General features: G+C 45.0%; 1 long non-coding RNA gene across 2 annotated transcripts in view; it reads left to right on the top strand.

Annotated features, from left to right (window-relative positions):
- LOC120987148 overlaps positions 1-10,641 on the top strand; it is a 91,785-nt gene extending 81,144 nt beyond the window's left edge. The window contains exons 2-3 of one of the 2 annotated variants that reach the window (XR_005775932.1): positions 7,656-7,729; positions 10,585-10,641. This is a non-coding gene — a long non-coding RNA (uncharacterized LOC120987148). The remainder of the gene's footprint in view (positions 1-7,655; positions 7,730-10,584) is intronic. The other variant, XR_005775933.1, reaches the window with a different exon arrangement.
- Positions 10,642-14,580: the final 3,939 nt, after the last annotated feature.

The following is a 14,580-nucleotide window of genomic DNA, read 5'->3' as shown; positions in this document are numbered from 1 at the left end:
AGACAAGATCTATTTTATTTAGCTTTTTTTTTTACATAAAAATGTAAGCCCCGGTAGAGAGCTAGGATATGCGCCCTTTTGATCGCTTGTCACATAGACCAGAATAGAGCACTACTGTGGCCCGTTAGATTCTGATACGCTCCCTGCTGAGCTGTGCCTTGTGCAGAGCTTTACAGGGGGTTGAACATGACAGCCTGAAGACCCAGGGCTGTCATTGTTTTCTACTGGAGCCTCATGATTTAGCTGCAGGGGCTTGGATCGAAATGCGGTGGGAGCTTCCTCCCTCACCACACATGGCTGGGTGTCATGGCTGATTCTGGTCATTGTGATCAGGTTCCGGCTGTGTTATACAGCCAGAATCTAATGTGTTTGGAGTTAAATCTGAGCAGCAGCCTGCTCCATGCAACCACTTATGCATAGTACCGTACATGTATGCGATTATGCATAAAAGGTTTAATCCGCCCCCTAACTAATCCCCCTCTTGCACTATTGTGGTGCATGAAATTATGACACCCTGCCTGTTAAGCTGTCCTTTGTGCACTGTTTTATACGCCGTTAACCATGATAACCCGAAGCCTTTAAGAAGGCCCAGGGCTGTTGTGGCAACTGGTTTTAGCTCCGTGATTTTGCTGCAGGGGCTTGGATAGGAAAGCAGAAGGAGCCTTTTTCCTCTGCCTAACCCCACATATGCAGCTTTCTCTATGAAACCCTGAATCTGAGCAGTTGAATTACAAAGTTTGGCCCCATCGCTGATACCGGTAATTCTGACTGTACCATATTATACAGCCTGCTCCTATCATGTATAGAGTGGGCTCAGTGCAGTAAACTGCTCCATACTACCCGTTACGCATTACCACGTACATGTACGTGATTATGCGTGAATGGGTTAAATCCCCAAGACACACACTAATACCCCTATCCCACTATTGCGGTCCAAGAGATTATTTCCCTCTGCTTGCTAAGCTCTGCCTCGTGCTCAGTTTTTCAGGCAGTTAACCAAGACAGCCTGACGACCCTTTCTAAAGGACCAGGGCTGGCATGGTAACTAATTGGATCTCCGTCATTTTACTGCTGGGGCTTGGTATGGAAGGCCGAAGGAGCTCCCTCTCTTTGCCTAAACCCCACACATGCAGCTATCTCTACTAAACGTGGCATCTGAGATATTAAATGACCGAATTTGAGGTCATTGCGGATCTTATCATTTTGGCTGGGCTGTATTGTACAGCAAGGACACATCGTGTATGGAGTGGGCTTAGTGACGTAACCTGCACCATACAACCCCTTAAGCATAATTAGGAACATGAACGTGATTATGCGTGAAGGGGTTAATCTACCTTTCCCACTATTGTAGTCCATGAGATTATTATACTCTGACTGCTGAGCTTTAGGTCGTCCATGGTTTTACAGGTGTCACAACTAGACAGCTGAGAAGCTCTGACAGGAGCTTTCCAGATCCTCCTCCTTGAGTTTCTTTGTTTTGGTTAAGTTCCTCATCTCGTTAGTCTATCTCAGCTGTCATGCAGTTGGACTGATTGCTTCCCTTTAAGTTCCTCCCCATGATGCATTAGGTTGCGTCTTATACAATTTCCTGGAGTGTGTGTGCATGCTGTTTCTATTCCTCAGTCCTCTGCAAGATAAGTGCTGTTCCTTTATTTGTGATTTTCTGTCTGCTGGATTTTCAGGTGACCCTGACTCCCTCCGTGTCTTGTGTAGGGAGCCGGAGGTCGTGTCCCCTCACTATTGTAGGGTCTTCAGTTATTAGATAGCCGAGGTACGTGGATATGCGCCCATCCACCTTTGGGGTGTTCGCATAGGCTGAGCAATTAGGGAGAGTGGCAGGTCTCATGTAGGGGTCTCCCTTTTGTTCCTTAGTTGTGGATCCAGTGAGTCATTAATTGTATTGCATTGTCTTGTTTCCTGTACACCATCCGTGACATTATAAGCCGCCAAAACCGTCTCAAGCATGGATCCGGTTTCACTTTTGGCTGAGCGCTTCCAGGGTCTTTCATTGGAGGTAGCTGACCTCCGTAAGACTTTTTCTCAGTTTCAAGTGACCGGTTCAGCTTGCGTTCATGGAGTTTGTTCTGAGCCTAAGATCTCGCTCCCGGATACGTTCTCCGGGGGTAGTGAGTATTTTGTGCGTTTTAGAGAGGCTTGCAAACTCCCTTTTCGCCTTCTTCCCCATTCCTCTGGTGATGAAGAACGGAGGGTGGGGATCATTATATCGCTGCTCAGGGGTAACGCTCAATCCTGGGCCTTTTCGCTGCCTGAGGGGGCACGGCCCCTCCGTTCAGTGGATGAATTCTTTTTAGCCCTGGGTCAGATATATGATGATCCGGATCGTATTGATCGAGTCTAGACTACGTCTGTTATGCCAGGGTAAACAATCCGCAGAGATATACTGCTCAGAATTTCGGAGATGGGCAGCTGATACTGGTTGGAATGATGCTGCACTCCGAAGTCAATTTTGCCATGGTCTTTCAGAGGGATTGAAAGATGCATTTGCCTTTCATGAGAGACCTACCTCGTTGGATTCTGCTATGTCTCAGGCCGTTCGTATTGACAGGCGTCTTAGAGAGAGAGGAGAGATCTCTCCTTCCTGTCATACTCAGTCCTGGGACAGTGCAGCTGTCTCTTTCTGTGCGCAGGGGTCTCAGTCGCTGTCAGCCCCTTCTGAGCAGGAGCCCATGCAGCTGGGGTTGATTGCCTCTGACAATAGAAGATTCAGCCCGCATGGGAGGGTTTGTTTTTGTTGTGGAGGTATAAATCATTTGGCAAATGTTTGTCCCTCTAGGAGATTCAGGCAGTCTTCTGGGAGTAATAAAGAAACAAAAAGGAAAAAATCTTTTAAAAATGTTCCTTCTGTTACTATTGGCAGGGTTGAGGCGGAAATTGAAGGTTTTCCGTTTGCTTGTAGTTCCCGTTTTGTCCTGCCTGCTAGGGTGGCGCTAGAGAGCAAGAGCATTTTTTGTGAGATTTTTGTGGATAGTGGAGCAGCTGTCAATCTCATTGATAATCAATTTGCAATAACTCATGGTTTCCAGGTATGCACTTTGGGAAAGGATATTCCTGTTTTTGCTATTGATTCCGCTCCACTTTCTCAGAAATCATTAAAGGGCATAGTTCACAATATTCGTTTAATTGTGAGTGATGCTCATGTTGAGGATGTGTCATGTTTCGTCCTTAGCGGTTTGCCTACTCCTCTAGTGTTGGGGCTACCCTGGCTCACTAAACATAACCCCACCATTGATTGGCAAGCGAGGCAAATAAATGGTTGGAGTGACTTTTGCTGAGAGAATTGCCTCATGACATCTGTTTCTGAGGTTTCTACTAAGACTGTACCACCTTTCCTCTCTGAATTTTCGGATGTCTTCTCTGAGAGTGGAGTTCAGGATTTGCCCCGCACAGGGAGTACGATTGCCCAATTAATCTCATCCCAGGCGCCAAACTGCCTAAATCTCGTTTATACAATCTTTCCCAACCTGAGAGGGTCGCTATGCGTGCTTATATCTCTGAGAGTCTGAGAAAAGGACACATACGACCCTCGAAGTCACCTGTTGCCGCTGGTTTTTTCTTTGTTAAGAAAAAAGATGGTTCTTTAAGACCTTGTCTGGATTTCAGGGAGCTGAACAGTATCACTATTCGTGACCCTTATCCGCTTCCTCTGATCCGGACCTGTTTAACCAGGTTGTTGGGGCTAAAGTCTTTTCCAAATTAGACCTAAGAGGGGCATACAACCTGGTCAGGGTCAGAGAAGGAGACGAATGGAAGACTGCTTTCAATACCCCTGAGGGCCATTTTGAGAATTTGGTTATGCCTTTTGGTTTGATGAATGCTCCAGCCGTTTTTCAGCATTTCGTGAACAGCATTTTTTATCATTTAATGGGAAAATTTGTATTAGTGTATTTGGATGACATTTTGATTTTTTCTCCTGATTTCAAGACTCATAAGGAACACTTACGTCAGGTCTTGCTCATCCTGCGGGAGAATAAATTATATGCGAAACTGGAAAAATGTGTGTTTGCGGTACCAGAAATTCAATTTCTGGGGTTTCTTCTCTCCGCTTCTGGTTTTCGCATGGACCCCGAGAAGGTCCGCGCTGTGCTTGAGTGGGAGCTTCCTGAGAATCAGAAGGCGCTGATGCGTTTTTTGGGCTTTGCCAATTATTACAGGAAATTTATTTTGAATTATTCCTCTGTTGTTAAACCACTCACTGATATGACCAGAAAGGGGGTAAATTTTTCTTCCTGGTCGGTAGAGGCGTGTAAGGCCTTTTTTAATATCAAGGAGAGTTTTGCTTCCGCTCCCATCCTGGTACAACCTGATATTTCGTTACCCTTCATAGTTGAGGTTGATGCTTCTGAGGTAGGGGTGGGTGCGGTCTTGTCTCAGGGTTCCTCTCCTGCCAAATGGCAACCATGTGCCTTTTTCTCAAAGAAACTCTCCTCCGCAGAGAGAAATTATGATGTGGGAGATAGGGAATTGTTGGCCATCAAGTTGGCTTTTGAGGAATGGCGCCATTAGCTAGAGGGGGCCAGACACCCTATTACCGTGTTTACTGACCATAAAAATCTCGCCTACTTGGAGTCAGCCAAGCGTCTGAACCCGAGACAGGCCAGATGGTCTTTGTTCTTTTCAAGGTTTAATTTTGTTGTCACGTTCCGCCCTGGGGTTAAGAATGTGAAGGCAGATGCCCTGTCACGTTGTTTTCCGGGAGGTGGGAATTTTGAAGACCCGGGTCCCATTTTGGCTGAAGGTGTGGTGGTCTCTGCTCTTTTTCCTGAATTGGAGGCAGAGGTGAAGGCAGCCCAGTCAGAGGCTCCTGATCTTTGTCCTCCTGGGAGGTTGTTTGTGCCTCTCGCTTTGAGACACAAGATTTTTAAGGAACACCATGATACGGTCCTTGCTGGGCACCCGGGGGCAAGAGCCACACTGGATCTCATCGCTCGGAGATTTTGGTGGCCTGCGCTTCGTAAGTCGGTTGAGGGTTTTGTGGCAGCTTGCGAGACTTGCGCTCGTGCCAAAGTCCCTCATTCACGGCCATCAGGTCCTCTCCTTCCCTTACCCATTCCTTCCCGTCCTTGGACACATCTGTCCATGGACTTCATAACGGACTTGCCTCGTTCCTTGGGGAAGACTGTGATTCTGGTGGTGGTGGACCGTTTTAGCAAAATGGTGCATTTCATCCCTTTTCCTGGTTTGCCCAATGCTAAGACGCTGGCGCAGGCATTTATTGACCACATTGTCAAATTGCATGGTATTCCTTCAGACATAGTCTCTGATAGGGGCACGCAGTTTGTTTCCAGATTCTGGAAGGCTTTCTGTTCTCGCTTGGGGGTTCGGTTGTCATTCTCTTCTGCTTTCAACCCGCAGTCGAATGGCCAGACAGAGCGCGTCAATCAGAATCTAGAGACATATCTGCGCTGTTTTGTGGCGGAGAATCAGGAGGATTGGTGTTCTTTTTTGCCCCTTGCTGAGTTTGCTTTAAATAACCGTCGTCAGGAGTCCTCTGATAAGTCACCATTTTTTGGTGCATATGGGTTTCATCCGCAGTTTGGGACTTTCTCGGGAGAGGGGTCTTCTGGTTTACCTGATGAGGACAGATTCTCCTCGTCTTTGTCATCTATTTGGCAAAAGATTCAGGATAATCTAAAGAGCATGAGTTAGAGATATAAGCGTGTGGCAGATAAGAGACGTGTGCCTGGTCCGGACCTGAATGTTGGTGATCTGGTGTGGTTGTCTACAAAGAATATCAAATTGAAGGTTCCCTCCTGGAAGTTGGGTCCTAGGTTTATTGGGCCTTACAAGATCCTGTCTGTCATCAATCCTGTTGCCTAGCGTCTTGATCTTCCTCAGACTTGGAAGATCCATAATGTTTTTCATAAGTCCTTATTGAAACCTTATGGTCAACCTATTGTACCCTCGCCTTTGCCTCCTCCTCCGATTATGGTTGATGGAAATCTTGAATTTCAGGTCTCTAGGATTGTGGATTCTCGTCTTGTACGCGGTTCCCTCCAGTACCTCGTTCATTGGGAGGGTTATGGTCCTGAGGAGAGGATGTGGGTCCAAGTGACGGACATTAGGGCCACTCGTCTCATCAGGGCTTTCCATAGGTCCCATCCTGAGAAGGTGGGCCCTGAGAGTCCGGAGTCCACTCGTAGAGGGAGGGGTACTGTCACAACTAGACAGCTGAGAAGCTCTGACAGGAGCTTTCCAGATCATCCTCCTTGAGTTTCTTTGTTTTGGTTAAGTTCCTCATCTCGTTAGTCTATCTCAGCTGTCATGCAGTTGGACTGATTGCTTCCCTTTAAGTTCCTCCCCATGATGCATTAGGTTGCGGCTTATACAACTTCCTGGAGTGTGTGTGCATGCTGTTTCTATTCCTCAGTCCTCTGCAAGATAAGTGCTGTTCCTTTATTTGTGATTTTCTGTCTGCTGGATTTTCAGGTGACCCTGACTCCCTCCGTTTCTTGTGTAGGGAGCCGGAGGTCATGTCCCCTCACTATTGTAGGGTCTTCAGGTATTAGATAGCCGAGGTACGTGGATATGCGTCCATCCACCTTTGGGGTGTTCGCATAGGCTGAGCAATTAGGGAGAGTGGCAGGTCTCATGTAGGGGTCTCCCTTTTGCTCCTTAGTTGTGGATCCAGTGAGTCATTAATTGTATTGCATTGTCTTGTTTCCTGTACACCATCCGTGAAAACAGGCACTTAAACATGACAGCCCAAAAACCATTTTTTAAGATCTAGGGCTGTCATGGTAACTGATTGGAGCTCCGTAATTTCATAGCAGGGGCATTGTTCGGGAGGCAGAAGGAGCACCCTCTTTCTGACTAACAACACATATGTTGCTGTCTTTAGGAAACATGGCAGGTGAGCGGTTAAATGACCGGGTTTGGCTTCATCGCTGATCCTGGTCATTTTGGCTGGGCTGTATTATACAGCCAGCACCTGTCGTTTAAGGAGCGGCCTAAGAGCGACAAACTGCTCTATACAACCCCTTAAGAATAATAACGTATATCCACGTGATTATGGGTGAAGGGGTTAATCACCCTAACTAATTTCCCTCTCCGACTATTGTAGTATATGAGATTATGATACTCTGACTGTTAAGCTGTGCCATGGTCACAGTTTTACAAGCAGTTAACTATGACAGCCTGAAAACCCTTTCTGAAGTTCAAGGACTGTCATGGTAACTGATTGGAGCTTTATGATTTCTCAGAAGGAGCTTGAATAGGAAGGTAGAAAGACCCCCATCCCTTTGACTAGGCCCACATATGCCACTATCTTTATTAAACACGGCATCTCTTCCGGGTTTGGAGTTATCGCCCATCCTTGCCATTTTGGCTGCACTGTTTTCTACAGCCAGCACCCGTTGCTCATGTAATGGGCTCATCGCAGCTGCCTGCTCCATACAACCCCTTACGCATAATAACGTACATCTATGTGATTATGGGTAAAGGGGTTAATCCCCCCTCTCCAATCCTCCTCTCCCATTTTATTCCACTTCCCATCTTCCCTTCTCAATTTGTCTATCTCTCACCCCCCTATTTTTACATAAACCCTGAGATATATAGTTATGTCCCTAGCGTGTTATAAATATTAATGTCTGTAGCATGTAGCAGGAACATATTATCACACCTCTGACTTTTTAAAGGTAACTGATGCCCAGTGAAATGGTGGAACCTGACATATTCCCTGGTCAACTACAAGAAAAGAATCACAAGACAGGTAATTAATATTTATATTAATTACTGATAATAATCAGGCTAGACATGAGTTCTAGTCCTAAAGTATCTTTCTGATACATGTGGATATACATTATGTGGTTTCCATATGTATATCATATACAGACACTTCTATTATAACACAACCATATATCAGGGATAGAGATAAGGAAGCTTCTTTTTCTTTACTTCTATAATCAGGAAAAGCCATGTCTTTTAATTAGGATAAACTTGTTATGTTTTTTTAATCATTAAATGAGGGTAAGCCCATTGTTCTCACTAACACATTGTAGCTGTGATGTTAGGGCCAGGGTGCTGTCTAGCACCTCACTATCTTATTTATCATGCTCCACTTTACCCTTTCTCCATCTCTCCCCTTTTAGTCTCTGACCCTTTCTCTAACCCCTTAAAGACAAAGCACATTTTCATCTTTGCATTTTATTTTTTCCTCCCCTTATTCCAAGAGCAATAACTTTTAAAATGTTCCATTTACATAGCCATATTAGGGGTTATTTTTTTTGTGAAACAAGATGTATTTTAGTCAGTTTTTTTTTTAACATAAAAATGTAAGCCCCGGTAGAGAGCTAGGATCTGCGCCCTTCTGATCGTTTGTCACATAGACCAGAATAGAGCACTATTGTGGTCCGTTAGATTCTGACATACTCCCTGCTGAGCTGTGCCTTGTGCAGAGCTTTACAGGGGGTTGAACATGACAGCCTAAAGACCCAGGGCTGTCATGGTTTTCTAATGGAGCCCCATGATTTAGCTGCAGGGGCTTGGATCGAAATGCGGAGGGAGCCCCCTACCTCACAACACATGGCTGGGTGTCATGGCTGATTCTGGTCATTGTGGTCAGGTTCCGGCTGTGTTATACAGACAGAATCTAATGTGATTGTAGCCAGCTCCATGCAACCACTTATGCATAATACCGTACATGTATGCGATTATGCAAAAAAGGTTTAATCCCCCCCTAACTAATCCCCCTCTTGCACTATTGTGGTGCATGAAATTATGACACCCTGCCTGTTAAGCTGTCCCTTGTGCACTGTTTTGTACGCCGTTAACCATGATAGCCCGAAGCCTTTTAGAAGGCCTAGGGCTGTTGTGGCAACTGGTTGGAGCTCCGTGATTTTGCTGCAGGGGCTTGGATAGGAAAGCAGAAGGAGCCTTTTTTCTCTGCCTAACCATACATATGCAGCTATCTATATGAAACCCTGAATCTGAGCAGTTGAATGACACAGTTTGGCCCCATGGCTGATACCGGTAATTCTGACTGTACCATATTATACAGCCAGCACCTATCATGTATAGAGTGGGCTTAGCGCAGTAAACTGCTCCATACTACCCGTTACGCATTACCACGTACATGTACGTGATTATGCGTGAATGGGTTAAATCCCCAAGACAAACACTAATACCCCTATCCCACTATTGTGGTCCAAGAGATTATTACCCTCTGCTTGCTAAGCTGTGCCTCGTGCTCAGTTTTTCAGGCAGTTAACCAAGACAGCCTGACGACCCTTTCTAAAGGACCAGGGCTGGCATGGTAACTAATTGGATCTCCGTCATTTCACTGCTGGGGCTTGGTATGAAAGGCCGAAGGAGCTCCCTCCTTTTGCCTAACCCCACACATGCAGCTATCTCTACTAAACGTGGCATCTGAGATATTAAATGACCAAGTTTGAGGTCATTGCGGATCTAATCATTTTGGCTGGGCTGTATTGTACAGAAAGCACACATCGTGTATGGAGTGGGCTTAGTGACGTAACCTGCACCATACAACCCCTTAAGCATAATTAGGAACATGAACGTGATTATGCGTGAAGGGGTTAATCCCCCTCTCCCACTATTGTAGTCCATGAGATTATTATACTCTGCATGCTGAGCTTTAGGTCGTGCACGGTTTTACAGGCACTTAACCATGACAGCCCAAAAACCCTTTTTTAAGATCTAGGGCTGTCATGGTAACTGATTGGAGCTCCGTGATTTCATAGCAGGGGCTTTGATCGGGAGGCAGAAGGAGCACCCTCCTTCAGACTAACATATGTTGCTATCTTTAGGAAACATGGCAGCTGAGTGGTTAAATGACCGGGTTTGGCTTCATAGCTGATCCTGGTCATTTTGGCTGGGCTGTATTATACAGCCAGCACCTGTCATTTAAGGAGCGGCCTAAGCGCAACAAACTGCTCTATACAACCCCTTAAGAATAATAACAACGTATATCCACGTGATTATGGGTGAAGGGGTTAATCACCCTAACTAATTTCCCTCTCCCACTATTGTAGTATATGAGATTATGATACTCTGCCTGCTAAGCTGTGCCATGGTCACAGTTTTACAGGCAGTTAACTATGACAGCCATAAAACCCTTTCTGAATATCAAGGGCTGTCATGGTAACTGAATGGAGCTCCATAATTTCTCAGAAGGAGCTTGAATCGGAAGGTAGAGAGAGCCCCCTCCCTTTGACTAAGCCCACATATGCCACTATCTTTATTAAACACGGCATCTAATCCGAGTTTGGAGTTATCGCCCATCCTTGCCATTTTGGCTGCACTGTTTTCTACAGCCAGCACCAGTTGCTCATGTAATGGGCTCAGCGCAGCTGCCTGCTCCATACAACCCCTTACGCATAATAACGTACATCTATGTGATTATGGGTAAAGGGGTTAATCCCCCTTCTCCAATCCTTCTCCCCCATTTTATTCCACTTCCCATCTTTCCTTCTCAATTTTTTTCTCTCTCACCTCCCTATTTTCACATGAACCCTGAGATATATAGTTATGTCCCTAGCGTGTTATAAATATTAATGTCTGTAGCATGTAGCAGGAACATATTATCACACCTCTGACTTTTTATAGGTGACGGATGCCCAGTGAAATGGTGGACCTGACATATTCCCTGGTCAACTACAAGAAAAGAATCACAAGACAATTAATTAATATTTATATTAATTACTGATAATAATCAGGCTAGACATGATTTCTAGTCCTTAAGTATCTTCCTGATACATGTGGATATACAGTATGTGGTTTCCATATGTATATCATATACAGACACTTCTATTATAACACAACCATATCTCAGGTATAGAGATAAGGAAGCTTCTTTTTCTTTACTTCTATAATCAGGAAAAGCCATGTCTTTTAATTAGGATAAACTTGTTATGTTTTTTTAATCATTAAATGAGGGTATGCCCATTGTTCTCACTAACACATTGTAGGTGGGATATTAGGGCCAGGGTGCTGTCTAGCACCCCACTATCTTATTTATCATGCTCCACCTTACCCTTTCTCCATCTCTCTCCTTTTAGTTTCTGACCCTTTCTCTAACCCCTTAAAGACAATGCACATTTTCATCTTTGCATTTTATTTTTTCCTCCCCTTATTTCAAGAGCAATAACTTTTAAAATGTTCCATTTACATAGTCATATTAGGGGTTATTTTTTGTGTGAGACAAGTTGCATTTTAGTCGACTTTTTTTTTTTAGATAAAAATGTAAGCCCCGGTAGAGAGCTAGGATCTGCGCCCTTCTGATCGCTTGTCACATAGAGTGGAATAGAGCACTATTGTGGTCCGTGAGATTCTGACACGCTCCCTGCTGAGCTGTGCCTTGTGCAGAGCTTTACAGGGGGTTGAACATGACAGCCTGAAGGCCCAGGGCTGTCATGGTTTTCTACTGGAGCCCCATGATTAAGCTGAAGGGGCTCGGATCGAAATGCGGAGGGAGCCCCCTCCCTCACCACACATATATCTTAATTGCTTTTGATTGTGTCATGTGAGCAAATAAAGGACCAAGGTGGGTGTCATGGCTGATTCTGGTCATCGTGGTCAGGTTCCGGCTGTGTTATACAGCCAGAATCTAATGTGTTTGGAGTTAGAACTGAGCAGCAGCCTGCTCCATGCAACCACTTATGCATAATACCGTACATGTATGCGATTATGCATAAAAGGTTTAATCCCCCCCTAACTAATCCCCCTCTTGCACTATTGTGGTGCATGAAATTATGGCACCCTGCCTGTTAAGCTGTCACTCGTCCACTGTTTTATATGCTGTTAACCTTGATAGCCCGAAGCCTTTAAGAAGGCCCAGGGCTGTTGTGGCAACTGGTTGGAGCTCCGTTATTTTGCGGCAGGGGCTTGGATAGGAAAACAGAAGGAGCCTTTTTTCTCTGCCTAACCCCACATATGCAGCTATCTCTATGAAACTCTGAATCTGAGCAGTTGAATGACGGAGTTTGGCACCATCGCTGATGCCGGTATGTCAACGCCAGCTCTGTGAGAAGATCTGGCAGACGTTCTTCTCTACCTGTTGTATGATGTTCTTTGTTTTGGTTTCACTTTGTCATCTCCTTTCCTTCTCCCAGCTGTCACCTATTTTCACTGATTGTCTCCCTTTATATTTCCTCCCATACTGCCTCACTTTGCGGTTTATACTTCTTCCTGGATTGTGTTCAATGTTGGAGACTGCTTCTCCTGATTCCTCAGATAAATCTGTTTCCTTTATTTGTGTTTCTTGCTGGCTTGATTGTAGGTGACCCTGACTCCGTCCGTATTAAGTGCAGGGAGCCGGTGGTCGTGTCCCCTCACTATTATTTGGTTTTCAGGTGTCACATAGTATAAGGTACGAGGACATGCAATCGTCTACCACAAAGATTTTTGCATGGGCATAGCAGTCAGGGAGAGCTCTAGGGCTTTATAGGGCTCACCCATATGCTCCTTAGTTTGGGATCAAGCCAGTCGGATGTTTATTTATAAATTCCAGCTTTCTGCAACACCATCCGTGACATTATAAACCACCATAACCGTCTTAAGCATCGATCCGGTTTCAGCCTTGATTGATTGCATGCAAGGTCTTTCACTGGAGGTAGCAGATCTCCGTAAAACTGGGTCTCAGTTTCAGGTGACCGGTTCTGCTTGCATTTATGGAGTTTGTTCCGAGCCTAAGATCTCGCTTCCGGATACGTTCTCCGGGGGTAGTGAGAATTTTGCCCTGGGACAGATATATGATGACCCGGATCGTATTGCTCTGGCTGAATCTAAACTGCGTCTTTTATGCCAGGGTAAACAGTCCGCAGAGATATATTGTTCAGAATTTCGGAGATGGGCAGCTGATACTGGTTGGAATGATGCTGCACTCCGAAGTCAATTTTGCCATGGTCTGTCGGAAAGATTGAAAGATGCATTTGCTTTTCATAATAGACCAGCATCGTTAGAGTCAGCAATGTCTCTAGCTGTTCGCATTGACAGGCGTCTTAGAGAGAGAGAGGAGACTACTCCTTCCTGTCATATTTAGTCCAAGGACAGTGGGACTGTCTCATTCAGTGCGCAGGGGTCTCAGTCTGTCTCAATCCCCTCTGAGGAGGAGGCCATGCAGCTAGGTTTGCTTGCCTCTGATAGTAGAGGATTCAGCTCTCAGAGGAGGGTTTGTTTCTGTTGTGGGGGTATAAATCATTTGGCTAATGTTTGCCCCTCTAGGAGATTCATGGAGTTTTCTGAGGGCAATAAAAGAAAAAAAACCTCTAAAAACTTTCCATTTGCTACTATTGGCAAAATTGATGCGGAAATTGAAGGTTTGCCAAAAAAAACTATTGTTTTTTTTGGGATCTATTGGACCACATTCTCTCTGTCGGACAAAGCTGGGCAGTCCATGTCTAGGTAGGGTGACGATAGGGACAGTGACAGTAGAATAGGGGATAAGGAGATAGCGCAAGGGACACCTAGGGATTTTAACCCAGCAGTGTGTCTTTCTCACTGTGCATCTCTTCCTCTCGCTCTATTGATATTACTATCCCTGCATTTTTTGTGGTCCCCTCCTACTCTTTGATAGCATTGCTATCTAGAGATACCTATGCAGCAAATAGGTTACATTCAGATTTAATAACATTTTTAATGACTATTAAAGGCCCTATTATTTTATTACTGATACTAATAAATGTTAAGTATTAATTAGCTACCCACTATTGTAATTTTCTACTGGATTTAAGGGTTTAGCCTAAAAATATTACCACTAGCCTGACCTACTCCATTTGGTTGTGTGAATTGACTAGATAGTGGAGCACCTGTCAATCTCATTGATAATCAATTTGCAATAACGCATGGTTTCCAGGTATGCACTTTATAAAAGGATATACCTGTTTTTGCTATCGATTCCGCTCCACTTTCTCAAAGATCGTTAAAGGGCATAGTTCACAATATCCGTTCGACTGTGGGTGACGCTCATGTTGAGGATATGTCATGTTTTGTCCTAAACGGATTACCTACTCCTCTAGTGTTGGGGCTACCCTGGCTCACTAAACATAACCCCACCATTGATTGGCAAGCAAGGCAAATAAATGGTTGGAGTGAGTTTTGCAGAGAGAATTGCCTCACGGCGTCTCTTTCAGAGATTTCTACCAAGACTGTGCCATCTTTTCTCTCTGAATTTTCGGATGTGTTTTCCGAGACTGGTGTCCAGGAGTTGCCCCCACACCGGGAGTACGACTGCCCTATTAATCTCATCCCAGGCGCCAAACTGCAAAATCACGTTTATACAATCTCTCCCAACCTGAAAGAGTCACTATGCGTACTTATATCTCTGAGAGCCTGAGAAAGGGACACATCCGACCCTCGAAGTCACCTGTTGCCGCTGGGTTTTTTTTTTGTTAAGAAAAAAGTTTGTTCTTTAAGACCTTGTCTGGATTTCAGGGAGCTGAACCGTATCACGATTTGTGACCCATATCTGCTTCCTCTGATCCCGGACCTGTTTAACCAGATTGTTGGGGCTAAGGTTTTTTCTAAGTTGGATTCAAGAGGGGCATAGAACCTAATCAGGGTCAGGGAAGGGGACGAATGGAAGACGGCCTTCAATACCCCTGA

The sequence above is a fragment of the Bufo bufo genome, chromosome 1 (genome assembly GCF_905171765.1).
Source record: "Bufo bufo chromosome 1, aBufBuf1.1, whole genome shotgun sequence".
NCBI lineage: Eukaryota > Metazoa > Chordata > Amphibia > Anura > Bufonidae > Bufo > Bufo bufo.
This window is presented reverse-complemented; position numbering and strand designations above follow the sequence as displayed.